Raw genomic sequence first — 27,793 nt, 5'->3', positions numbered from 1 at the left:
AGAGGATGGCAGATTCTCCATGTTTAATAAAACAAGACAGCATGGATAATTTACGGCAGCGCTGAATTTTAACCAGAACACATTGAAAGGTAAGGCTGTCTGAAAGTACCAGACACTTCCCACACACTCTCCCCTCCTTGACAAAGACAAAGCTATTTCCAACAGGAGCAGGCATTTCTGTGCATCCTGGTTCCCTTCATATCTTCCACTTGCTGAACCTCAGACCACAGTGGCCCTTCAACACATCCTTAATATTAGCCCATAATACTAACCATTAGTTCATAGCCCATCAGTACAAAAAAAACCTCCTTAAACATCTGTTTAAGTCTCATTTATTAAAAAAGGAAAGAAGACTTGGGAACATACATAGGTGCTTTCTGAAGTAAAGGCCATAGATTGTAACCTCAGAGAACTGTAGAGTTTTCTTTCTTCCATTAATGTTAAAGGAGTGGCGAGAAAAAGGAATTCAAGGTACTATAAATCACGTAGGCTAATCCAGAGTGGTTTCAGCTTCCCCTCTCCCCTGTTCTCCTACCACCCAGTTTTTAAGTCTGGCGTTAAAGCCTCAAGAATGGGACTAGAGGTCTCTGAAAGGTTTGGTTTATCTGGCAAGCAATGCAATTAGTGTGATGTATGAGGTGCCATTGGACCATACAGGTGTCTGCAGCAGCATATTTAAGACCTGTGAAGTTCCAGTAGCTATTTTCATTTTTATGTTACGCATTTTGCTTCTATGCAATAACATCTGTACAACATTTTTGTTGCATCTACAGTTTATTGCATTGATACATCATTACCTTTAATACATTTACTTCTTGGAGAGTTCTTGGAGTTTGTGGTGAGTGCAGTTACTCCTCCCTGCCTAAAACACTCTCTTCAGCTGCTATAAATCCTGGAGTTGGCAAAGTGGCTAGCAAATAATCTCTTCTCTAATGAGAAAGATGACAAATGGAAGGAGAGAGAGTCACAAAAAACAACAGGGAGATGCATCTTCTAAATATGCACTGAAAAAGCTGGGATACCTCCAGGTGATTTTTGTACTTCCTAAGCTAATGGATAACCAACTGACTGGAAAGAACTGGGCATAATGAGCGGAACAAACTACCGCAGCCCCGTTTCCAAATCTCCGCCTGCCCTTTGGCTGCCAGCAGTAGCACTGCCTTCTTCAGTTCATAGAGACCTGGGAGCTCTACTCTCCCTCCCGCGCCTGTCCCCTGCTCCTCACAGGAACGGCACGTCTGCAAGGAGACATTCAAAAGCCAGGACAGAGATTCCCCGTTTCTGGTGATTCGCTTACCGTGCTCACTGCATAAGCACTACACCAGTCACCTCCATGGAAAAGTGGGGGCAAAGTTATGAAGTGTTTTGAGGACAGTTGAGTATTGCTCAGACTCTCTGAGGCCTTCATATTAACAATGAGATATGATGGCAACTTCCAGTTGTGAATTTAACTGCCCTTAGTCAAAAATTAGTCACCTTTTTTATATCTTACTTTCCTCTCGTCGGTAAGCCTTGCTATGATCTAGCATGCTGAGGAAACCACGCAATGCAGCATCCGTGCTTGAAAGCCTTGTGGAAAGCAGAGGGATTCTGCCAGTCTGAGACACAGAAGAGACCACTGGCACCATAGGATCAAATGTTTTCTGTCACCCTCATGGATTTAGGGGGAATGTGACATCAGGGACACAGATTCAGATATTCTTTCAAGATAATTTAGTGATAGCCCACCGCTATGATAATTGCTGTATCCAGCTCTGGAACCCTCAGCACAAGAAGGACATGAACCCATTGCAGCGGGTTCAGAGGAGGGCCACGAAGATGATCAAAGGGCTGGAGAACCTCTCCTATGAAGACAGGCTGAGAGAGCTGGGGTTGTTCAGCCTGGAGAAGAGAAGGCTCCATGGAGACCTTATAGCGGCCTTCCAGTACCTGAAGGGGACCTACAAGAAAGCTGGGGAGGGGCTGTTTGCAAGGGCATGTAGCGATAGGACAAGGGGCAGTGGTTTTAAACTAGAGCAGGGTAGGTTTAGATTAGACGTTAGGAAGAAGTTCTTTAAAATGTGGGTGGTGAGACACTGGAACAGGTTGCCCAGAGAAGTGGTGGAGGCCCCATCCCTGGAGACGTTCAAGGCCAGGCTTGATGAGGCTCTGAGCAATCTGATCTCATTAAAGATGTCCCTGCTTACTGCAGGGGGGTTGGACTAGATGACCTTTGAAGGTCCCTTCCAACCCAACACATTCTATGATTCTATGATTTTAAGTTTTGGCGCTTCATCTAAATGCAAAATAGACAAGAACAAGGAGTCTTTGTAAGAGCAGCAAAAGGACAGCCTAACTTCTCTGCAGCTGAGCCATGACAGGCAGGAACAAGAACAAGTCTTCTCAGACAACTGCTTAAAATTCACCCCAAAGATACCTGGTAGCAATATCACAGGTCATATTCAGCAATACAGGGATGGCAAAACAGAAAGAAAAACACTTCTCAAGACCCTAAGAAGAAAATCCTACTTGCATGTGGCATATCAGCAGAGCTCCTAAGATAGGAAAAGATTTTAATGAACTTTGAACATCTGACTCCTTCCAGTATTATGGAAACAAAGTTGTCTCTCATTCTCAAGTCCCGATCACAGCCAAGTATATCCACCACTGGAAAAAAGTCTGCAGAAAAGTAGAAAATGAAAGCAATTAAATTTCCAAGTCTCATGGTTATCACAATATTTTCTCAAATATTTCCCTCTGATAAGCCAAAGAGATTTAGTTCAAACAGGCAGAGAAGCCAATGCTATTAATTCAAACCATAGTAGAGGCAAATTTAATGTTAAAAATAGTTCCCACTCTCAAAATTTGATTTTTGCAGTGAATTATGACACTTTTGGTATAGAAATTATATCCCAAACAATAGTTTGAACACTGTCTCCTAGGTCTAGCAGCTGTGTGTTGCCTACGCTGCTGAGCGCTGATCTCAAGGCACTGACCTCTGCCTTGTCACACAATTTTCAGTAACTCTTACTTCTCAGAATTACTGGTGAAACTTTTACTGACTCAGATAATTCTGAGTTTTATCATAACACAAGATTTAAAGAATGAAACACCTACAAGCCAGGACCCCAGAAGGGTCTTCCAAGTGGCAGAAGAATCTACGATAAATTGATATGCCTTTAAGCAAGAGCAGTCTTTCCCCTGGGCCAGAGGTTTGTATCTGCTTGTGTCTGTGAGCCAGAAGACTCACTCCATAGGCTTTAAAGAACTGAGGATAAATTGCTGTGAATGTGATTCTCTGGAGGAAACCCTACTAGTTTCATCACTGGACTGAGCAATGAGACTTGGCTATGCTGGCTATGCAGCAGAGACATGCGGCCATTTGTCACTGTCACCTTCAGCCGTGCCTGCTGATTCATTGTCTTCCACAGCCAGGAATCCAGATTGCCTAACGTGGCTGCCTCACGCACTCGTAGAGCTCTGCACGGGTGTACGAGTCACGCAGACCTGCTATGAGATCCACGCTTCAGCTGCTCACAAGCCACACAGAAGTCACAGGCTGCCCCTGGTTTAAAAAAAATCATACCTGTAAAAATGCTAACAACATTTAAACACTTGCATGGAGTGCGATTCCTTCAGGAGATTATTTAAAAGAATACCAGTGGGTGGTATGCAGAGAGCACAGTAAGAACCATGTATTGGACAGATTGCATTATAAGCTACCTATCTACGTAGATGTGGAAGATCTCTGGGCATACAGTTTAAACCTCTTACAACAGTACCAAAAAAAAAGTATAAACAATACAAAACAGTGCATATTTTTACAACAGTACAATTTTTTCTGCCTGCTTTCATGTAGCATGTTTCAAATATGGCCTGGCCAGACTAGTATTTAATAAATGAGAAAAAAAAATACATTGTGGAACTTCTGATGGCTTATATTCCTTTCTCGGTGCTATAATTCTCTCCTGTTGACCCGATTCCTACTTCCTAGTACAATCTCTTTTGCTCATATACTCCTTAGAGTACAACAGCAGAAAGAACATTTAGAAATATGAAAAAGAGACAAATGATAAGATGCTAAAATTAATTTTTTTCTATGTGCAATCTGTGAACCTAAGTGCAACAGGATAATACAAAAACTAAGAGGTTATTGGATGTAAAACATGATGTTGATAAAGTATGAAATATTGCAAAAGGTATAATATTAAATAAATTATTTTATTACAGAACATGAAATGCTCCCTAACTCGTGATGGGACTTCGAAAATGTGTTCATTACCTACCACTAAGCTGGGCAAAACAGGAGGATTTAAGACTGCTTTACAAGTGGCAATGCCCCGAAAAGCCCAGGTTGGTTCCTGTCGCTGCTGCAGTTTCTTACATACCCATTACTGACAGACAGTTCATCCCAATATCCACACTCACATTTGTTTATCATTCATGCTGTTTTTCTCATGTCCATTTCTCAAGAAACATGACATGAATCACCTCCTGCCTGGACAAATAAGAACACAACAGACTTGTCCTCACTAGCAGTGGCTGTTTGAGAGGTGGCAATGGCAGCAAAAGGGGACATACATAACGAACGTGTGACATACAGGGCATGGAGGACATCTGGCAGGAGGATATAATGGGGCCTGGCAGAAGGGAAGGAGAAACCCTAAGGCAGAAGAAACAGAGGGGAGAAAGAGGTAGGATGAGGTAGTAAAAGGGGAAAGAGGAACATTCAAAGTCTTCAGAGGAGACAGTGAAAATGGAGAAAAGGAAGGAATATGCTTTGTTTGGACCCTCTGGCATGTGCCTGCAACCTGCAGATGATACTAATGCAGACTGTGAAGAGTTGCACAGAGTTAGGAGAAACCTGACTGAGGACCTGTCAAACCCTACAGCCCATCCACTTCAGCACAGGCAGCAGCAACGAGAACCAGCCTGTTCCACTGTCATCCTTTAATTTTTTTACTGTTGTGTATGTATTTCTATATCCTAGGTAAGCAATTAATAAATGATGTTACAGTGGTTTTTTTCTTACCAGAGGTCTGGAGACATCACTTTGTCCAACTTCAATGCAAATGACACTAAAAAGACCGCAAGAATTTGGATGATATTAACACCAAACAAGAACCAAACAAGTAGCAGAGAATGACAGCTCATTATTCTAATCAATAGGGTTCATTTTCTGTGCTTCTCTGAACTGTTAACAGCTGAAGAAAGCTAAACAAGAACGAACAGGGATAACATGCTGTACAATACAGTATTATCTACTTCAGCTTGTTCCAGTCACCCAGAATTTTAAACTATGTTTTACGCTTCCTTAAGCTGCCAAATCTTTTTTTATCCATGAATACAAAGGCAGGTCAAATTTCCAGAATATACCTGCAGAATTCTAGGAAGCCACAAGAAGTATATCAAAGATTTAATCTCTACCACTGCCATAAAAATACATCCATCTTTATAAACAAAAAGATAAGGGCACTGTACTCATGTGTAGTCTGAAATATATTTAAACAACAGTCAGGAAAATGAGTATGTAGTATGACATCTTGCTTTTCAGGTTTGCCTTTGTATACTTTTGTTTCCTAACTGACTTCTTCCAGTCCTAACCGAATGTTTTCTGCAAAGGAATAAATCAATTACTGCCAGTGACCATAGTTTGACACATCGAAAAATGAAGCTTTTCACCTCTAGGATTTAATCTTAATGCTGAACATAATACATTTGATTCTCTCTGTGTTTTTGAAGATACACAGCTTCCCTGGATTAACAGACAAAGCAAGAATATGTGCCATTGCATAACCGTTTCATACACCAAACATATATCACTAACAATAAATGCAGCATTCAGCAGAGAAATACAGACATTTAAAGTGAAAGTGCAGTTTTTTATGTAACAATTAGTCGTGTTATGGTATTTTTGAGTGAGTTAAATAAATACCTACATTTAAAAAAAAAAAACCAACACAAAACAATCCATAGAAAGATGCAGAATCAACCTGGAACAGAAGACTCCATAACTGTATATAGCTCTTTCCTAACTTCAGACGAACTATATCCATGTAATTGTGGCCAGAAGTCACACAATCACTTGCTGCAACTTTTCTGAATCCTTTTTATTTTTAAGAGAAGCTAACTGGGAAAGCAGTTCTCAAAATGTCTTAAGTTCTTAAAAAGTATTTATAATTAATACACCTCAGTGGAGAGAAATTAAAGATATGTTATAAGTGAGACAGCTCAATATTCTCAAAGCTTTTTGTCAGCAAAGCATTTTGTAGTTCAACTGTGATCAGGGAGTAGATCAGGATCAACAAAAGACAGGGAGACCTGGTAGGTCTTGCATGTGTTGCAGGTCAGTGGTTATTGTTATCTGGGAGATTGCTCGGAGAGCTGTTGCACACAACGTGAAATTCCAGCTTTTCTGGAATTTGCTGCTTGTTCTGGAAGTTCAGTTGTCCTGTTGAGTTGAACTGACTCTTGCTTGGCCCTCTCTGCGGGTCTTCCTCGGGAGGGGTCCGTCACACCTAATGTTAGCACTCCAGATGTTAGGCAGTCATCCAGGTTCCCTTAGAGCAGGAGAAAGGGAGCAGCATCTCCAGAGGGTGACTCATCTCCGACAGCAGATATTTATCTTCCAATGGGATGAACTGCCATTTGTACACATTTTTCTCTGTCTGGTCATTGACTACAGTGGAGGCCTCAGTGAGTAGCAGCAGAGTAACCGTAGCTATGCAGGCTTAAGGACTTAGACACAGCAAAGCTTGTTTTTAGAGGTAATACCTTCTACTAGACCACCCTGCAAAAACATAAAGGGAGGTGAGATGAATCTCCTTGAGGTACCTGACAGCAAAAGAGAAGGAATCACATCATCTTAACAGGTGTTATAAATTACGCACACCAGTTTCAAGGCATACAACCATGTAGCATTCTTAGTCTCAGTGGGACTGTGTTTGGATGTCAAGGTTTATAGATTTTCTGTCATCTTTGCAGATCTGCTATCATTTACATCTCAGACAGTGCCTGGAATCTTTACACTTGTCTGTAATTGACCCCAATTTTACCAGCGCTTCATGGAAATTCAGTGAGACAGCTACTCTATATGACTTTATTAACCTCATAATAATGCATTAATACCCGTCTTCTATAGTTTATTGCCTCCTTCTCTCCCCAGGGAAAGCACCGTATGTGCACATGGCAACACAATGATAACATGCACGTTTTAATGTCAGCATTCTGTATTTGTACTTAGTAGGGAAAGCAAAGTTGCAGACTTGATTTCTGAAATCAAAGCAAAAGTTAATTACTTCTATAACAATAACAGAAAAAATCAAAACTTGTTTTGGTATGAAGTTTCACACCATAGCTTTTAACAAAATTTTATTGAACTAGCATTCTGACTCTATGGATATATTTCAGATATCCATGAGTCCCTTGGAAGAAAGGATCAATATCTTTGCTGTGACTTACTACTTTTTGGTTCGTGTACGTATTAAGTGAAGGTCAGGACTAATAGCTTCGGGGTCAAGAATCTGGCATGAAAAGTGGCAGAAAACAAAAATACATGTAACTCAGCATTGGGTCATTGTCCTCCAAGTTGCGGTGGCCTGCCCTGAGCAGACAAGATGATCGTAACATCACTTGCATGAACATCCATGTAAGCTTTCTGTGACTGAAGAATCCAAGAGCACAGCTAAACTATGGCCTGATGTGAGGGTTAGAAAGGCAACGTTTTATAAGTAGGGAAACACTCACTGCTCAGAATCAGTGACTTGCCCACTTAAACATCCTACATGTGAGAGTATTTTCAAAACACTGAAAAAAACCTAGGCTACTATGCAAGAATGATGAAAACCATTCTCTGTGTCCTTCATTTTCCTATACCTAAGCTGGGGGAAAATATTTGCCAAAGCTGACATAAAAATTATATGCAAAATTTAAGATTGCTAGAGACACAATTTTCTTGCAGGTAAACATTATCAGTAAGTTTACTGAGTGTGAATCTGTTTCAAACAAAATCTGTTTTCATTAAAAGTCTCCAGAATATTCTCTGCTGGTTTAATCTGACACTTGAGAAGCTTGGAGTGGCCGTGCTCTCAGACTGTTTGTCTGTATGGAGGCTGCCAGTGGAAAAGGCCATTTGTCAAAACATGTCAATTGATTTTACAGGGCAAAACATCTGTAGCACTTACTAGTTTAACAAATGATTTTTTACTTAAAAGGAAAAAAAGAGAGAGACAGAAAGAGGGTCTTTTATTTATATGGTCTTTTACTTGGGAAAAAATGAGATGAAAGCAATAACTCATTTGATAGTCATATGAGTCCCCAGTACTTTGCGGGTGGTTCAAGATGAAGACCATAAATATACCTGAATTATGACGGCATATGGTTTGACTAAACACCTTATAAGTATTTATATATGCAATGCCTATATTAGTGAATTTCTTTGTCTTCGTTATGCTGATATACAATATTGATATATAATATCTTACAGAAATCTGTTTTAGGGATTTTTTTGCATCTTTACAAAAAGACTAGTGCAATCATGACTGTTGGAAAAGGTTACTCACTGATTGACTCCATGAGTAAGACCCATTTCAGATGTGACGTTAACATGTGAGTTCTTAATTTCATTGAAGAAAGCCCCTTTGGCTTTCCACATTTCTCTTCTAGATGCCTAATCCAAGGTAACCTCTTTAAAAGAAAATGGAACATTTTGTTCTTCTTCCAGCTCTCATAATTTCAAAAGTTGACCACCTGCTGGTACATTTGCTTTGATTTAGTAGCTTAAATTTACTCCACCTGCTTATCTTTCTTTTTTACAAAGAAATAAAGCCCCAAAATCCATGCAAGTTGTCTAGAAACCGCAGAGGAAAGTTATTCCTAAAATTCTTCCTCTCCCCCTCTTACGTTTTCCTTGATTCACATAAAGTAAATGATATTATTATTTACATTAGAAACATTGTGGTGAAGCCACTGTGGTCACCAGAAGCAAAAACCTTCTCTGATGTAAATGACACAAAAAAGGAAAAGAAAAAAAACATTAATGGCACTGTAGGTATAAATGCAAATTTTACTATTTTCCAAACTATTGTGATATCACAAACCAAAGGAGGAATTTCAGTTATATCCATGTTTTTCCACCTCCGTGTGCTAAGAAAATAACTTTTCCTTAAGCACTAAGGTAGCTTGAGTCTAGGGTAAAGTATGCTGGCTTTCTGCTGGAGTGTTGCCAGATAAATAGCTGTGTAAGAAAGAGGCCTTAAGGGGTATGAAAGAAGGCCAAAGGTTTCAGACGGGTGAATTAAGACCACAACATAAAGTTTTCTTCTATGTACCCCAGTACAAGTGTCTGCATAGTGTGATTTTGTGCTTTTAGAATTGCTCTTAAAGATATATATTATTGATTTTATGATGTGGTTCTGCCAAGCCTCTTCTCTCAAGAAGCAGAGTTATTCTACCCCTTCCTTCGCCCTACTGATTGCTGTATAACCTCTGCTCTCACATATTTGGGCCTGCCTTTTTCCTCACTGACATGTCCAAAGACTTTCTAAGGTTTACTGGACAGGAACTTTGCAAGTTCAAAGAATTTTTACTTCTAACACCATACCACAATAAAAATCTTCATGCCTATTTTCTGGTTAAAATGTGCTAAAAAAATTAAATGGAATATTAACAAAGAGATTTGTGGAATATAACAATTAATAGGTAAAGCTTACTGTTATGGTAAATGAATTAAAAGAAAAAACAAATGAAGTTACGGAATAATTTTCCTTAAATTCTACCTAGCCATTATTTCAAACCTCCCCTTCTTTTCTATAAAACATTCCCTATTACATATGTTTTATTTTATAGCGGAATCCTTTTTTACAACCTTTGATATGATTTCAGATTTCATTCTGTTTCCCTTCCAGTAAAAAGTTAGCACATTTTCAAAAGAAGCACGATTACTAATAGAAATATGTTTCCATGTTTTTTCTGTGAAATAGTCATCTTTCCTTCCCATCATGACTTCATTTTTCTTTCCTTTTCTCAAGACCCTTGGAGACATAAAATGCTTATGATCCATTTCACATCTAAAACATTTTCCCCCTGATCTGTTAGTAAGCTAACATTAGGTCATGACCTATGAAGAAATTAGATAAGAACTGAACAGGAACAGCTAATGAGAGCTTTTACTACAGCGTCAGTGGGCTTCTATGTCTGCTGCATGCATTTATACCTATCTGGGAGAGGCTTTTTCTTCTCTGAACCTCTAAACTAATAGCTATATTAGAGACACCACTCAGCAATGCAGCTGCTAGACTGAATGAAGTTTCTGAAGAGTAATGAGTCCGTTAAGATCACAAATGCCAATTAGAAAGAAAATTCCCTGATGATGTATGAAAGGCTGAAAGCAGATCAGTACTAGAGAGACATACATTTGTAAGCACACACAAAGCTACAGGAATATATCCAACTGATTTATAATTTGATTTTTAAATTCCAACACCATTAGAACAGCTTGGAAAAAAAGCTCTGATGATAAAAATGCCGTGAAATCCATGAAAAAATTGCTGAAGTAGTAGCAAAGCCAAGTGATGTTAGAGCACTGGGGATTATGCCTCTGTTATCTTGTGAGATTCAAGGCTTCATTGTACAGTCTTAGCATATGCAAGCAAAACCTTAGAATAGCAAAAAAACTCGCACCTCCAGTACTGAAGTTCAGCTAGATGCCACAGACCTATTAATAGAGCTCTTAAAACCTAGGGAGGGTCTCTGTACTGTCTAAGGCACTGCTCTCAGAGTTGACAAGGTCAGCTAAAATTCCCGTGTGAATTCAGCGACTGCAATTGCAAGGGCCAAATTCCTCTGGACACATCTAAGGTATCCTGGCATGAGAAAGTGATAAAAGAGCCACAAAACCCATCTTATCTCCTTCAAACCTGAAAACACCCTTTGAAAATTTTTTTCACCTTGTTGTGTTCCCTTTCATTTGACCATCAGCCAAATCACTCAATAATCTCAACAGTTCCTATTAGGGGTAAGTGGATTTACGTCACTGCTTTCCCCAGAGGAAACCAGATCACAGCAGGTTGCTAACACACTTTCTAGAGCTGATGATCAGGTCACGTACAACAAAAAACTTTCTAATTTTTTTCCAATTTCTCCCTTTCCTCGTTTAAACCCTCGACTGAATTTACAGTGTTTTCTTTCAGTAATAATGAACATCTGTGATAGTGGAGAAGCCAAAATAAACCCAGTCAAGGAAATTCTATGTAGCTATGCTAAACAAGTTTTACTCACAGGTTTAGGTTTCCTATTAAAAGGGGTACAAAATGTCTTCCTGCCCTGACTTTATGTGTTATATGTATTACTGAAAGTAATGTATAGAATACCAAAGGGTTGTTATATTCTTAAGATGATTTTCACTCATATTCTCCTGGAATGAAAAGCAGTTGTGCAGCTTTCAAGTCGTAACAAGGGGATCAATGCTTATTGTGTGAAATGTTTTCCTTTACCGTCATGATGAAAACCAGCCGGTGCTGGTAGGTAACCTACTATAAGCAATTCAGTCATCAAGCATTATCGAGGGCGTGTGTTGACGTGGCCTCAGACAAAATCCTTATTGTTCCCTTTGTTGTTCCTCTTGCTCTCCCTCCCTATGTTTAGTTATGATATGCAAATTGTACATGAAAAGAAAAATCCAAGGTAATTCACTCCCAGCTGCAACAGTTGGAGTTGGCAACAAGTCATAATAAAGTGATGTTACGATTAAGCCTTTTTGATTATACTTCTTTTGCAATGTAATGTGGATTTAAGAAGTGATCAGTGGTTTATACACCTATTTAATTTCTTTAGAAGTATATGTAGGCCTTTCCTCCTTTAATGCTTTTAAACACCTCAGTGCTAGTTGGCTGTGACAACCACTTTAGACTTTTAATGCAACTACAAAAACATTTTTCTCATGTGCTTTGTTGCAGTATATAAGCAAAAGAGACTCAGACACTCCTGTGGCATTTTAATAGAAGTCACTGCAGCATCTAAACAAACCATTTATTAATATTTCTATTTATTGCCAGTAAATTGATTGGAGATCACCTTATTATAATACAAAAGTAGCAAAACAAACAAAAATATGAAGTAACAGAGGTGTATCCTACAGTATCATCTTTTTAATTGCTATACTTTAACAAAAATCAGATATTCATTAAAAAAGAGATGTATACACTTCTAAAAACAACAGCTGAAAAGCTGGACATATTTTTCATGAAAAAATACATTACCACCGTTTCCACCAAGCCAGAAATTTCAAAACATGAAAGGAGATGAAAAATGTACTGTATGTCACTCCAGATAAGGACCGAGGATTCGGTGTTAGGAATGATGACTACCCCTATATCACCAGATGGTAGGGTTATGCATATTTCCATGGAAACACAGCTACATACAAGCTAGAAATTTAACAGACCACCAGTATCTAGTGACCAGGTCAGAGATTTAGCAAAGATCACATGAGTGCAGGGCCATCCCACCCCCGAGAACTACTACTCCCTTCTGTAGTGAAGAGGCTTCGACAAGAACTGGTTGACGCAAAGGTGCTGTAATTAAGATAATAGGTCCTAATTCGCCAAAGAGATACTCCAGTGGGTACTCCCAGCCATAGAGCTCACCAGCCCATCATCCAAATCATCACAAATACACTAACATAATCTGATTATTTTTTTAAATCCAGTCTTCTTCAGAAATGCTTCACCACGACATTCTCACCCAAGGGTTGCCTGCTAAACATAACTGTTCTAAGCACTACCCCATCAGCACGGAGCTCTTTCCTACTGCTTTGCTCTCAGTCTTTGCCAATGTTTTGCTTGACAAGGAGGTATGTTGATAAACGTGATGCAAATAGGAGATTCCATGTGCTTTCCCTCTTTACTTGTTAAGAGCTCTTATTTTTATCCTGGGAGTCAACATATGCACACTTAGAGACCTTTTGCCTCTGATGTGTGCTTTTAGATTTGGTAATAAGAGACTAATCAGAGCAAAGCAGAGAAAGCCATTCATAATAAAAAGAGTTAGTTTAGGGTCTTATCTAACCAATGCCAAATGCCAAAAGACAAGAACTAAGGATCTCAGAGGAAAAGAAAGGGAAGTCTTTTTTCACTGCTAAATGCTATTGGAAGCGCTGCTTCAAATTGCTTTCAAATGCTACGAGAGTGTTGGAACAAAATGATTGTTTTATAATACACACTAGTGAGTGTGTGTGCTAATCTACACTAATATTAAGAAGCTGCACAAGCAAACTTATGGAAGGAAGTATTGTACTCAGATACACGAAAAGACAGCTTCTGCCCCGGACAGCTTAAAATCTACATTGACCACACAGAAACTAGGAGACTTTCAGTTATGGAAAATAACCTAAAACAAGTATTTCAAACTATCCAGCTTCAAACAGATACACAGCCATAAGTATACCTGGGATGTTTTGGTCTATACAAATGGCATAAAGAAATTACTCCAAAGAGTGTTTGGGCTTGGCTCTTCTTCTTTAAAGATTATTTTCTTGTGTTAAAAAAACAAAATATTTCTCCTGGTTGGGATGACCTGAAAAAAGTCCCCTGACATAAAGCCAGCATTGAGTGCTTGCTCAAGTTAGTAAAGAAGAGATTACACAAGAGAGAAACACAGCTGAGGACTCTAACTCTGTTTCAGTATTGGTTGGTTTTCAAACAAACAAATTAAAAGATATCATTCTATCCTGTGCTCACAGGAGGACGTGTGAATTATGTAAACCATAAAATCCACATGTTCCAGAATATGAACCAACTTGCCCCAAGTGGAGGAAGACAACCTCTTTCTTTGAAGAAAGACTTTGTAGGAGATAATGAGGACTTTCTTTACCTTTAAAGCCTCTTAAGATGAATGCTGAGATTATTAACAGAAAAAAAAGCACCCTTCCCACCTGGTGCTACTAGTTTCTGCAGAGCTGGGTACTCTCGGATAAGTAGGTACAGAGAAGACCCGCATCAATATTCATAGCACTTATAGCAAAAAAATTTATTTTTTTTTTTATTGTCTTCTAGATGACATATTATCCACAACAACTTTGTCTAAATCATGGCTTGGTAGTCACCTACTGTGAACATATTTCAGCCTTACGGCCTGAGTCAAAGTCCATTGCTATGGGCACAAATACTTTCATGTACTTCAGTGGAACCTGGAGAAGGGCCTTACCCAACACAACGTGGGGACTGAGTTTCAGGGGATCAGAATGGAAGGCACTATGCAGTTTCACTTAGTTTATGGAGCACTGAACACACAAACAAGCACACTAAGACAAAGAGTAAAGATTTTGTAACACTGTAGGTAAAAATGCCACATCTGCTGCAATACAACTTGACTACCCAAATTTTAGGAATCTGCAATTAAATACCAGAAATAAATGTAAACTTCTGATTTTAAACTTTACTTTTGATGTGACTGAATTGAGGAGAAGAGTTTAGTAAACTCATGAGCTGCTATATCGATAGGCATTTCCTTTTCCACATTCTTAAGTCATTAATGATTTGCTACGAGATACTAAAGTGACTTCTAACTAATCACCATAAAAGAATATTTCTTCTCTCACAAACACACATAAACATCTTTACTAAGTAATTACATGATCCTCAGAAAGCACTTTGTATGTCTCTATCACTGTCATGTATCAACGCGCTGGAAAACCTACTACTTAGACTGAAGGATATAAAAAACAAACCTGTGCTTCAGCATAGTAATGCACAACCAAAAATATGTATTAGTCAAATATGAATAGAGGAAAAAAAATATCCCACAAAGAAATTTCCCTTGTATTTTGTTTCAGGAAATTGCAAAGAAGCATCAGAATCCAAAAGCTGTATGACAGAGAAATTCATTTGTAGAATTAGGATGTGAAATCAAGAGCCCCAAGAGAAACTCTAGTTTCAGTGGATAGCTCTTTGCTTTTACACACTTTTGAATAAGATTAACACTGAAACCTGACTTTTATTAGGAACAAACAAAACAAAACCACAGATCTAAAAGTTCCATACTATATGCTTTTCGAAATTCAGAAAGGCAGATTAATATTTAGTTAAAAACCACCCTCAAACCCCTAAATTAAAACCTGTTCAGATTAGGCTTTAAATTATATGAACAGAAAAAACATTTTGGGCGGGGGGGGAGGGGGAAGAAAGCAATTCTGGACCAAAGTGTCCCTTGCTAGCTGCTCCAGAATTCTCTGATTTTTCCTATAAAAGCTGAAGGCCAAGAAGTCATACATTCACTCCATCTCCCTTTTGAGTTTAAAGTTAACTTGAAGTGAGAAAAGGAGGTAACCTGGAAACTTGTCTCCCACCTTGAGCACTTCCTTCCAAATTCTATCTCATCATGTATGTTCAAAATAAATTCTAATATCTCTGATTTTTTATTTCCAATTACTAGTTCTTACCCCAAACCTACGATATCTTTAATGCCTTTATATCTTTCATGCCTTTGTTGCCTTTTTGAAGTTACAGATACAAATTTTACATTAATATGTTATTTGCAGAGACTGCTGTAATTTAAAACCTGTCTTAAGTTGTTACAGCATTCTCACCATCATCACAGACTTCATAAATCCTATCCATTCTCTACATAAATATTAAAGCTGGTAGAAGAATGCTTGATCCTAACTACCTCCCTTGGCATGCTCTATCAGCTCTGTCACATCTGTGCCAAAAATCTTCACTGGAGTTCAATCAAATTGGCCCTAGTGTTCAACACAATTTAAACAAAATTAAGGATTTTGAACAATGCAAACTCCTTCCTGCCTACAGGTTTTCTCGCTCTTTTCAACAGCAAAAGATCATTAGTCTGAAATTTTCATAATTCCCTTTCATAAACCCTTGCCCAAGGGTGCCATAGATAGGTTTACAGTTCTGAGGACTTCCATAGTTTACAGAACTGCTGCAGATCTGCATGTAAAATCAACTAAGAAAGAGCCTAGTGTTTTAAATTAGTTTTCTATGCTTAGTTTCTATGCGTAGTTTCTATGCTTATCTCAGATTTTGATGTGCTTAGTGAAGGTGATCCCCTTAAATGGTGCAAAAGAGTCTCTTACTTCAGTATTTCCCTACTACAGAAAGAAAATAATGTATAACGTTAAAAGAACATCTAGTATTTAAAACAATGAAGAATTCCAAGTCAGTTAGATGTCCGGTTTCCGGTACCTAAGTTTAAAACTTTGAACCAAAACACTTGCAAAAAAAGAGAGTCAATCAAAGGTCACTGAAACTACACAGTTAGTAGTTTGCTCTATGGAATTTTTTCCTCTAAAATGTGTTGGTTATCCAACACATCACTGTTTAAAATAAAACAGTTAATTTTTACGGTTAGCTCAGTTCATGACTAAAAGAAAACCTAATCAAAACCAGCTTGACTTCTCATTTAATCTCTATACTAAAAAAGGATTTAAAATTAGGAAGATACCAACCACATTGCTTATCAAGGCTTTTGTCCTAAAACCCAAACCAATAAAAACAGAAAAGATTTAATGATATTCATTCTAATTTTGCCTAGCTGGGGTCTAGTGGCAAATGGATAGTCTCCTACATGCATGTATAGAAGTTCCACGTATTTGACATGCGGCTACCTCAAACATAATGTTTTCCAGGCCTCTAAAATTGAAACCAACAGATTTAACCTTTCCTGCATGAGAGGTAGCAACTGTTGAAGGATGACATTAGTCTGTGGGGACTCCAATAAGTCTCAGGGAAAGGGGTCAAGTTTTCCAGCACGTCCATAAGGTTCTCATAGCGTTCCAGCAGGATGTCCAGGCTGCAAATGCTAATATTTCATAGTGGAACAGGAGTTTATGCAATTTCAGGGGTCTGAGAATGAAATAGGTTTTAAGTGGTAATGTGCCAAATGCCCCCTGGGGCGCATCGCTGAGGTTCATGGAATTTTGTGGTTTTCCTTGCAGTTTGCTTTTAAATGAGAGTAAATTAGAACCATGGCTCCTCTGAAGAAATTTGGCATTACAAGATACTTAACGAAAGTTATATTATGTACTTTAAGCTCTCTATGGAGGGTAGGCTTTTAATTTTTGATAACTGTGTTCAATGTTCATAAGCATGCCACTGGGTATTTTTATTGGGCACATCTCCGCAGTTCTTCTGAAATACAAAGTGTGTGTAGACTTTTATTAGAAAAATAGAGTGACGTGGTTGCATAATGGTGCTTCAAATATGCTGAAGACATTGCATGGCTCCACACACTCATTCAAGACAAGAATGGCCCTATGGTTACAGCATTACTTTGGGATCTTGGAATTGTTCCATGAACTTCTTGTGTGGCTGTTGACACTCTGGACTCTCATTCCCATCAGTAAAGTAGGAATAATACTTCCTTCTCTCACCTGTCCCATTTTGACTATCCATGTGCTTCCAAAGAATACAGCCTAAAAATATTAGGGTTCTTTGGTAGCCAGTGCTGTTTAGACCTACAGAAATATCCCTATGCTGGACTGGCAAAGGAACTAATACAGACGGGAGCTAACAACTTGAACCTCAAAAATCTTCATGTCAAATCTTCAGTTTTGCTGTATGTTCGGTTTCTCAAAAGTTGGTTATGAATATAATTTTCTGGATGAGTGTTGGTGGTATGTTTGCCATCAACCTGGGAGAAAAAGTCCACTCCTGAAAGTACGACCTGTGTGTTCAGAGCTACAGAAAGACAGAACAGACCTGAATTAAGATTGAATGACAGAATATGTTCTAAAAAAATGTTTTTCACTTCCGCATGATGTCAAGTTTCATGATCCTGAATGGGAAGAAAAGTTGAAGTGATAAAATATTATGGGAAAAGCCACTCTTGCAATATTCCTGGCCTGACCAGAACCCAAAAGGACCAAAATAGTCAAAATTTCTTTTTTCCAGATTTGTGACTCTGCAAATTCGGCATACGATATGTGTGTAAGCATCAAGGTCCAAGTTCTGTGAAGTGCTAAGCACATACAAATCCTCTTCAAGCTAATGGGAGTTACAGGTCTCCCCAGCAATGGCAACAGTGAAGATATCAGCACAAGTAAGGGTTGTAGTCTCAGGACCTCATCCAAATTACACTGAATCTCTAAATTCTTCACAACCACCTTGTTGCTAAGTTAAACCTTAACTTTTCCCGCACTTTTGTATACTTCATTAAGAACTTCTGTTTCCTAGCAACAAAACTGGCAATTCAATAAGCAAATTATTCTCTTTTCCACATTTCAGTGTTCTGGAAAGCACTGCAAGTTCAGCACTGTGCTTTGCCACAACACCTACTAAACGCTATGGAAAGACTGCCACTGACTTCACAGAAAGTTAGATTAAGTCATGCAGGTTGACAGATTTTTATGGTCTAGATCCTGAGCTGTTGAAAATTCACATCTCTTTACTAACAGTAATACCAGCCAATTACCTGGCCCTCTGTTGCACGTTGATTTTTCATCTTATGTCCTATATATCCTCAAGTTCAGCATAATTTGCCAGCTGAGACCACCATTTTCAGAATGGGCATTTTGCCTCAATACACTACACGTTAAGAACAACTTCTTGAGTGTTAATCATAAATGACTTTCAGAAAAAGGACCTTTGCCTTGAGCTACTGTACGTTTGTGAAAATAAAAAGCTCCGTTTTTCTTTCCCCTCTTTCCACTACTTTGCACTTGAGAGGTATACAGGTATGTCAGACTTTAATCACTGGAAGTATTTTGTTTCCCTAATTCAAAATAAGGATTTCATTGGTACACATATAGGCCTTTCTATTTTAAATAAAAAAAAGAAAAAAGTCATATGTGCATTATTACAGTCAGCATGAATTTACCAAATTATTCCATGATGCTTTGTGTGATGGTAAGGTAGAACTGGAAATTAATTACATTCACAGAGACAATCAGGAGTTGCAACACTTGACGATATGTGGCAGACCTCTCCCTTAAACATCTCATAATGTATTCACTGTCCGCACTATTTTGGCTTTTGCTTTGAGACAAGTGGACCTCAAAACATTCAGAGATTTGGATCAGCCTATGCAAGTATCCATAACCTGAAGGATGTGGTTTTGTGTGTTTTACTTAATTGTTTTTACTGCCTGGCTGAGCAGTCTTGGTGAAGGATTTGGCCTAGAAGGAGGATAATGTTTTTCATAATTTCCCAGTGTTTGCTCATTTCTAACATGTTAGTACAGGAAGTCCAGCAATACTGCAAGAAATATAATCTTGGCAGAATTTTCAGTACATCCCAATTCATTAGGATTTTCTCAAACCCAGCAAATAATAATATTGAATATTGAATAAAAAGTAGTGGTACATAACGTTCAAATAATCTGATCACGTTTTGCTGACTTGCAGTTTGTCTTTCCACTTTTAGACTTTGTTCTAATTTAGGTTTTCATCACAAATGCCCTGAGACTTCTTCATACTTTGTAAAACACTGTATGCAGTGATAAACAAGATAAATTATTTTCATTATTCATAGGTGTATTGCTCTCAATTGTGACAGATTCAGAATAGTATATGTAAATATAATATAAATATAAAAACATAAAATAGCGATGCAGAACTTGGGGAAGAGCCCAGGTCTTAAAATGAAGCAGTGAAAAGAAACATGCACAAACTGAATTTCAGAATCTTCAAAAAATACTCTGAAGAGCAGCTACTGTTTTTTTCTTTCATGTTTATGAAGGAAACTGGTTTTTGTTCAAATATGTTAACTCTCCTGGGATAAGAACAGAAGAAAGCTAGAACAAGGGGCAACCAAGCTATACCCGGTTCTTTATAGTAGGAAAGGTAAGTGAAAATGTGTATAATGAGTAAGTAGTATGCTGTACTTTAAGTGCTGTTAAGATCAAGTATCCACACAAACTAAAGAAGAGTTTGTGTATCACTTTAATTTTAAGGACTTTAGAAGGTCTTAGAAACACAACGGAAAAGCAGTTGCAGTCTAGGGCAAGAATCCCATTCATCCCAGTGATGTTTAAAACAGATTTACACTAGCCATTCAAACATCGACATTTATGTTTGTACACAAGTCAAGCTATGCATGATAAGATTAGAAACATTTTCATGTTAATGTGAAGATAGACTGTGTAACTCGAGGACGTTTAGAAAGCCCAGCTGGAACAACAGGCTCTTAAACACAATAGTATTAAAATAAAACAAAACAAATAAAACCATGGCAAGGTAAAGTTACCACTTTTGCTGAGAAAGGAAGTATGCATACATGAATATTATATAAAAATTTTCTTTGATCTCTTAACAAGAAAACTGAACAAGCTAGTGGATATTCTCCCAACTAATTTGTCATTATTGGATTTTTTTTTAGATGACTGAATTCCTTTCCAAAAGAACAAAGATGGGTCCTCTGGGAGAAGAGACCTGAAAGCCAGAAATAATCTCTCTCTACACATCCTATTGTTAGATGATGCCCAAGGTTAAGTTTTGTAGGACTGAAGACAAAGACTATTTAGTCTATTTCCCTCATATGACTTCATACGAATAGCAGTAGGACTGTGGTTTAAAAATCCTCTTTGTTTTTGTGTATTTTAATTGTCTTTTCTACATTACTGAACTACTGTTCTTCATTCTTCATTTAAAAATCCAGGGTTTAAGATAAAATCTCAGATTATGATAATTTACTACTATGTGTTCTACTCATCATCGGTCAGTAATGACTAATGCAATAGAGTGGGAGCGCAATTCATTGTCCTTAACATTGTGTCACAGAGTGGCATCAGGCAGCAAGACTGCTGCACGCCTCCTCAAGTGCCTCCTCCAGCTCTCGTCTGTTAGTGGCCCCCACAAACTACCCATGCTAAAGACTCTAAAAACACAAGTGCTGCCTTCCTTCCAGCACTTCAGTGTTGGCTTTCTCCTTGGAGGAGCTATCAAACCCCTCTCTGTAAACCCCACAGCCTCCACCTCTACAACCTTGAGACTCTACTTGCCTGCAGGAGCTGGTGCCTGGCTTCCAGCCCTACCACCTGCAGTCTGCAAGGTTGGTCAGAAGACAAAGTGGAGCCAGACCACCCATCTTATTTTATAGCTCCCGTGGGGTGAGGGGGAAGAGAAGGAACCTAGACAGGCCTAACAAAAATAAAGTTAATGATTTCAGATGACAGTTTCTTAAATGTAAATGTCAGGTTCTCCCTTATGCGTTAGATATTTCCTTCTCCTTCCTCATCTCAGCCTTCACCAAGAGGACAGAGAGTAGCTCCACAGACAGAACTGCATGGGCCAGAAAACTGGCCAGCTATCTGCCGGTCCAAAGGCAAGGACAGTAGCTACCTTGTCCTGGAACTTCAAATTAACTGGTCAGGCTTCATAATTCTAAATTAGCCCCAGGTTAACCTAGGGAAGTTATCCTGGCTAGTAAATTGGTCAGTGCACATGTCTGACCTTGGCCTTTGTGTAAAACTCTGTGTCAGCCTCACAGGGGTGGGACTAGGCCTCGCACACTGACCAGCACCTTACCAAGGCTGTCTCATTTGGTCGGGAGCCACACCCCGGGGAAGAAAGTGTCCTCCTCCTCAGCATAGATGTGAAAAATGATGATGGTGACAATAGCACCGACAGCACCAGCAGCAACAGTGACACCAACAGCAGAAGCAGCAAGGAGCATGTTATCGCAGGAATGTGAAGCAGCAGCTGCTGCTATCTAACAGGTTGTGGCTTCCTTTTAAAGATGGTGGGCCTTGGACGTGTGTCATCTGTGGAACAGATGTGCCCGGAGCATGGTGCACATCAGTGGTTCAGTGCTCTCAGAGGAGGTGATTTTGGTGGGCTTTCTCTTGCAGCGATACTTGGAGTCTTGCATTTGGCACTCAGTGGCTCCTCCGGTGAGCTCAAAGCAGTCTCCCTCCCACTTACAGTTTTTCCAGCAAATAAGCTCTCTACAAATGGCAGCTGTTGTTAACCTTATTGCTGCTGAAGATATGATAAGGATATACGGCCCTGGAATCATAATGTATAGAAACAAATCAAACCCTGGTTCTTCCCCCTTTGCAATACACTAGTTGGCATTTTCACCTCTTGAAACTTAGAGAGCTCTGTAGGGCTGTAAAAGACACTGAGACACTTATCGAGTCAGGGTTTGCTCCGAAGGACTTGAAAATACACAAGTGGCTAGCTTCTCCTGCGAGCTGCTCAATGAATAAAAGTAGCAGAAAAGAGTCTTTCCCCAGTATGTGGGGTGCAGATCAGATCTTGTGTTCAGGCATTTCACAGCAATTCAGTCGTCTGCCCCATCTCCTGCTGCAAGATTCCCAACTAGTGCTACTAAAAGGTAATGTTACAATCATACCTACTTATTCCTCCATATCTCTTCAATCTTTTTTATTCTGTGAGTTAGTTAGAAACGCAAATTAATGCTGGAATGTCATGTTATGCTTGAATTTATCATTATTATTTCCCGATAGACCAATTGGAAAGATTACCATTGTCTTCAGACTGTTTATAAGTAATACTAAAAGAATTCAGAAAATCCATGTACACACTGCTCCAACTGAGTAGATTCAGTAACTCCAAATGACTCAAATGGTTTGGAAGGCAAATATAAAAGGGAAATAATCATGAATGAAGCAAGGTCACTTAAAAAAAAATACATACTGTATAAATAGTGATACGATCATCATCAGATTCAATAGTGTGCCACATATTATAGAAAGGAGGGATCAAGCAATTAAGGGTGCAGTCTGATTCTACACCCATTTACATAGATTTAAAATTCAGTATTTCCACTGGTGGGGAACCTTGCTGTTAGCTGACTGTACTTGGATCCTTTAAAAACTGGATTGACATCACTAATGATTTTTTTTCACCACACCTGATTTTAAATAACCAGAACTGGTGTTCCTGTTTGCAAATATCATAATTTCTCTGTATCATAATATCTGTATCATAATTTCTCTGCCTGAGTTATGTTTGTAGCTGGTTTCCAATTTATCTTACCTACGTAAAATAGAAAATTAAATAAATAAAATTCTTCCATTTAAGCTCTGGGTGAATCACAAACGTCTCATTCAAAATACAGACCATGTACAGTGTCCTGGAAACATCATTCTTGCACAAACAGCAAAGATAAGCATGTTCTCTAAGGTCATGTAAATACTGCTAACATCTGACACTACTTAGGCCTAGGATTTTTTTTTTTTATTTCTGTTTATCAGAAGTCCCACCTACAGGGACTGTCCTACTGATGCATTCTAGGTGGAAAAAGTCCTAACAAGTCATCTAAGTGGCTGCAGCTTCATAGCATTTCCTGTTCGGTGATGAAAAATACTCCAAAAAAACTTTACTTTTGGTGGATGGGTGCTATCACTTTACAGCCTAGAATGCCAAATAGTATATTTAATGGGACATTGCATGTAACTAATTATCAGGCAGGAATGTGAGGTTAGGTAAAAAGGTGTTGGAATGCAATAATCAGTACAGAAAAGGCAGATTTTAGTTTGGCAGAAAAATTAACACACCAAAGATTCAATTCTGCAAGTATAGTGCTAGGTGTCTTAAACTTTCCACTAATTTTAAGAACAATGGAGTATTTAATTCCATTTGGAAATTCCATAATTTAAAACGTGACAAAAGCCTTGATTTATGTTCTATGTTCTACACAAAAAGAGTAAAACTAAAACTTTGGATCATCACAGATATATATGTGTATAAAAAGTATACTTGCATAACCAATGTCTTCCTTCATACATTTCCTGTCTGCTGTATATACCACTGTCTTTATAACAATGCCCAATCATTTTACTCAAAACTTTAATTAAAATTTGTAACAAAAGGCATAGTTTTTCTTGTTTAAAAATGCTGAGAATTGCAGAAATTAAAATGAGGTTTATATTGCTATGAAATTCTTCCTAGCTGTACTTTTTATAATCAAGTCAAAAGCACATCCATTATCAAGTAAAAAAATAATATTTGTTACATTTGACTGAAAGAGACACTTCAGAGCTCTAAATTAATTTTGATTCATAGTTATTTAAAATATTTCAGAAAATTAAGATTTAAAAACCCTAATACCACTACCATTGAAAAAAATCTATAAAGCTGTTCAAATCATATTAAAGATGAATGAAGTCTCTTTAAACTTTTTGTGAAGTCTTGCAAACTTTCGGGTTTTTTTTCAGTACACTATTTAGATGCTATATAATGTTTTTTGTGAATTTATAATATAACAGCAACAATAGCAATAACAACAAAACCAAATTCTTAAGGACTTATTATGTTTTCACCCTTTTCTCCAAGCTCCAATTATTGATTTTCTTCCTTTCCTCAACTATAATCATAATATTTCAAAGGGAAGGTTTCACACAGGTTTGCTGTGAGTAATTTTTATACATATGGTTTCTACTTAAATATATTAGATTTTCAAGACTGTAATGCCAAAGAAATTAAATGCCAAGAAAAAAATGCTTCCCATGCTATTTGATTATTCCTTTACAATGATATATGACTAAAACAAGACATTAAAGTTTGTATGAAATGCCGTCTACACAGACTAACAAATTAAGGCCCCAGTGCTGCCAGTCAACACACAGAGACTGCATTGCTCTGTTGATGCCCACACAAAGTCCTATTGAATTTCAATGAACCTCCTTGCATGATTTCACAAGCTCAGCACTCTGTAGGATTAGGGTTTGGCTAGGCTACTTAGAAGTCACTGATGAGCTTCAGGCCTACCATCTTGCAATGAAGTCTGTGCGGACAAAGCTCACCAACTGCGATCGCTCCATCTGTGCTGTATTCATCGCAGGATCCTGGTTTCAGGCTGGATATTAACAGAAAATACCAAAACGACTGTACTTTGATCTAGCAACACTTATCACCCCACAGTTCCAGGAGATGAGCATGAAGAATGGTTGCTCATGCAATGCTTTCATCCTTCATGGAGGTAACACCTAAAAGCACGCAAGACACATATTAAACAGAAAATAGACACCTTACTCTCCAGATGACTGCTTGCCACCAGGAAGAAAACCAAAAAAAACCTTTTTTTTATCAGATATTTTTTATTCAGACTAAAAGTGGGTAATTTTTCTAGAATGTATCCCAAAAGAAAGCGCCATCCATTTCCTTTGGGCCGAGATGTGATCATGGTCAAAAGCTTTGGGGGGAAAAAGGGAAAAAAAAAAAAAAGCCAATCTTAATATAAATGTCAGAATCTCTAAAAACAAGAAAATAATGACAAAATGAATACAAGCAGTAATAGGGAAGACATCCTTTGTATTTCACAGTCCACACTACCCACGCTACAGCACATGCCACTCACTAGAAAAAATAGGTGACGGCAAATATTTGAGGGAAGTAAACACTCAGTCCAAGCCCAATAACCCAAAGTGCAATAACATTTGCCTGCAAAGCAGCAACACTTAGCTATACCTGATGTGGTGAGAGAAAGCAAACCCAGAACATTACTTGAGATTTCCATCAGAGACCATCTGGATAATAATGCCAAAACGAAAAGAATATCTAAACCACAAAATCAATGTTATTAAATCTGAGGGAACTATCAAGTAGGACATCTAAAAATCACATTCAAATTAATTAAATCAATCTTATTTCAGTTTCTCTTATGTTCATCCTTCAATGTTTGTAATTAGCTAGCAACATAAAGAATAAGGGGAATTAGGTGACATACAGTGTTTTTCTTGTGGTGACTTTCTCATGAACCCAAATTGCCAGAATAACTATGCTCAAAATAACAAAAAATGAGTTCTGTGGTCATCTCAAGATCATCTGCAGCATTTTAATATGGCTAAATCTGTATACTCTTGCTTACTTACTTCTAAATATAGCACATTGTTTTGCTGTTAAAAATAGGCTGCTTTATTAATCACGTACTCAGTACAATGGCGACACACTGTCTGTTCTTGCACACATAATGGGTCGTATCTTCTAGCAACCCACAGACTTGGGAAGAAAATAAACCTGAGGTAACTATTTACAGTGATTTGCGGTAAGCACTTAATGGTTCTTGTTTATTTCCACATTGGGAAGAATGTTCCATCTGCTTCAGGTACAAAGGGATTCCTCAGATATGATAAAACTTCAGCACTGAAATAATGTGCCACTTGTAATACAATGTACAATTGGAAAATACTGCCAAAACCTCAGCTGCTGTAACTCTCGATAGTCAGTGGACTGATGCCAGTTTGCAATCATCAGGGATATGGTCCCAGTGGTGCAAAATGCTACATGATAAAATAAGATGCAATCCTGTTGATTAACTCTTTCTGACTATATGCACAATAACCAGTAACACTGCCAGAAGTTCTTATACACTTTTCCCTAGAAATATGGAAGCAGTGTATTGCTCAAAGCACTGCTTTTGAGGGTGGCCTTTCCATTAGATAGAAACATTATCAGGTAAGCAGGAGAAACCCATGCTAGAGACAACAGAAGTTAAATGCTCAGAGCCGTGATCAGAACTGCTACCTTTATGCAAGTTTGGATTTTATATTTTCATAAAATAATGTCTTGAAAATATCGTGGCCCTAAAACAAAAATTAAAAAGGGTAATGAATACTCTTAACAAAGAAAAATAATCCTTCTTCAACTTTTACTTCACAGAAATAAAAAAACATTTAAACTGGAATTAGCCTGGAAACATCTCTTTTGGCAATAAAATTAGATGGTAAGCCAGAAACTTAATGCAGTAATAGGGAAGACATCCTTTGTATTTCACAGTCCACACTACCCGCACCACAGTATGTTCCACTCACTATAAAAAATAGGTGACAGCAAGTATTTGAGGGAAGTAAACAGCCAGTCCAAGCCCAATAACCCAAAGTGCAATAACATTTGCCTGCAAAGCAGCAACACTTAGCTATACCTGATGTGGTGAGAGAAAGCAAACTCAGAACATTACTTGAGATTTCCATCAGAGATCATTCAGATTTGATGTCATCTCAAGATATGTTTGTTTGACAGAACAGCCATTTTGCTCTAAGTTACGTAGAGAGCTAGTATTAAATTAAACACAATGTCACTAGCAGATATTAAACCAGTGAATCTGCCTCCACTTAACATGTGTAAAAGAAAAATTATGTGGAAAGAATCCAGGGACTGTAAGCTTCTAAAATCTTTTTTCCTTTTATTACCAATCATTAATCTGAGGGATGTCACCCAACAAGTTGTTTATTTAGCTCTTGATCTTTAGATGAGTGTCATCATTTTATAGATGATTTTCGATTTCTCTTTGGCTAGTGTTGTTTATAGAGTTACTGAAGTAAATGTTTTTATGGCTTTTAGGCCTAACAAAGCTTTGCCCTGCAAGCAATTATACTTGTGTAAAAATGCCTGCAGGACTAGAGCCTAGAGGATTTAGCCCATATTCTTTCCCATGTAGCTAAAGCCCCAAACCAAATCAGTTTATGTGCAGAGAAATGTGTGCTTTGAGCAAGATTATTCTTGATGGGGTTTTTGTGCCTAGTGATAAGTAATACTCAAATACTTGAGTTTACCCTTAAAGAAATGACACAGAAAAAAACTTATGTTAAATATAAGAAAACTTATGTTAATTATAGGTATGCACAAAGAAAGTCATATAGACATCATAGACACATATATTAAAAAAACAGTTCACTAGCACAGTGCTTTATGAAAAAATATACCTAATAGTGCTGTCAGTGTGTGCAATGTATTAACTGAAAAGTGAGTATCATTGATCCATTAGAGGACATTCTTTAAATAAGTAATATGGTGGGGAATTAATTCTGCACATTTTGGTTTCACCCTCAGTGATTCTATTGGCAAGCCTCAAAGATAGAGTTCCTGACATATGTGCTGATGAGATTTTACCACCAATAA

Source organism: Rissa tridactyla, chromosome 1 (genome assembly GCF_028500815.1).
Source record: "Rissa tridactyla isolate bRisTri1 chromosome 1, bRisTri1.patW.cur.20221130, whole genome shotgun sequence".
NCBI lineage: Eukaryota > Metazoa > Chordata > Aves > Charadriiformes > Laridae > Rissa > Rissa tridactyla.
Note: the sequence above shows the minus strand (reverse complement) of the source record.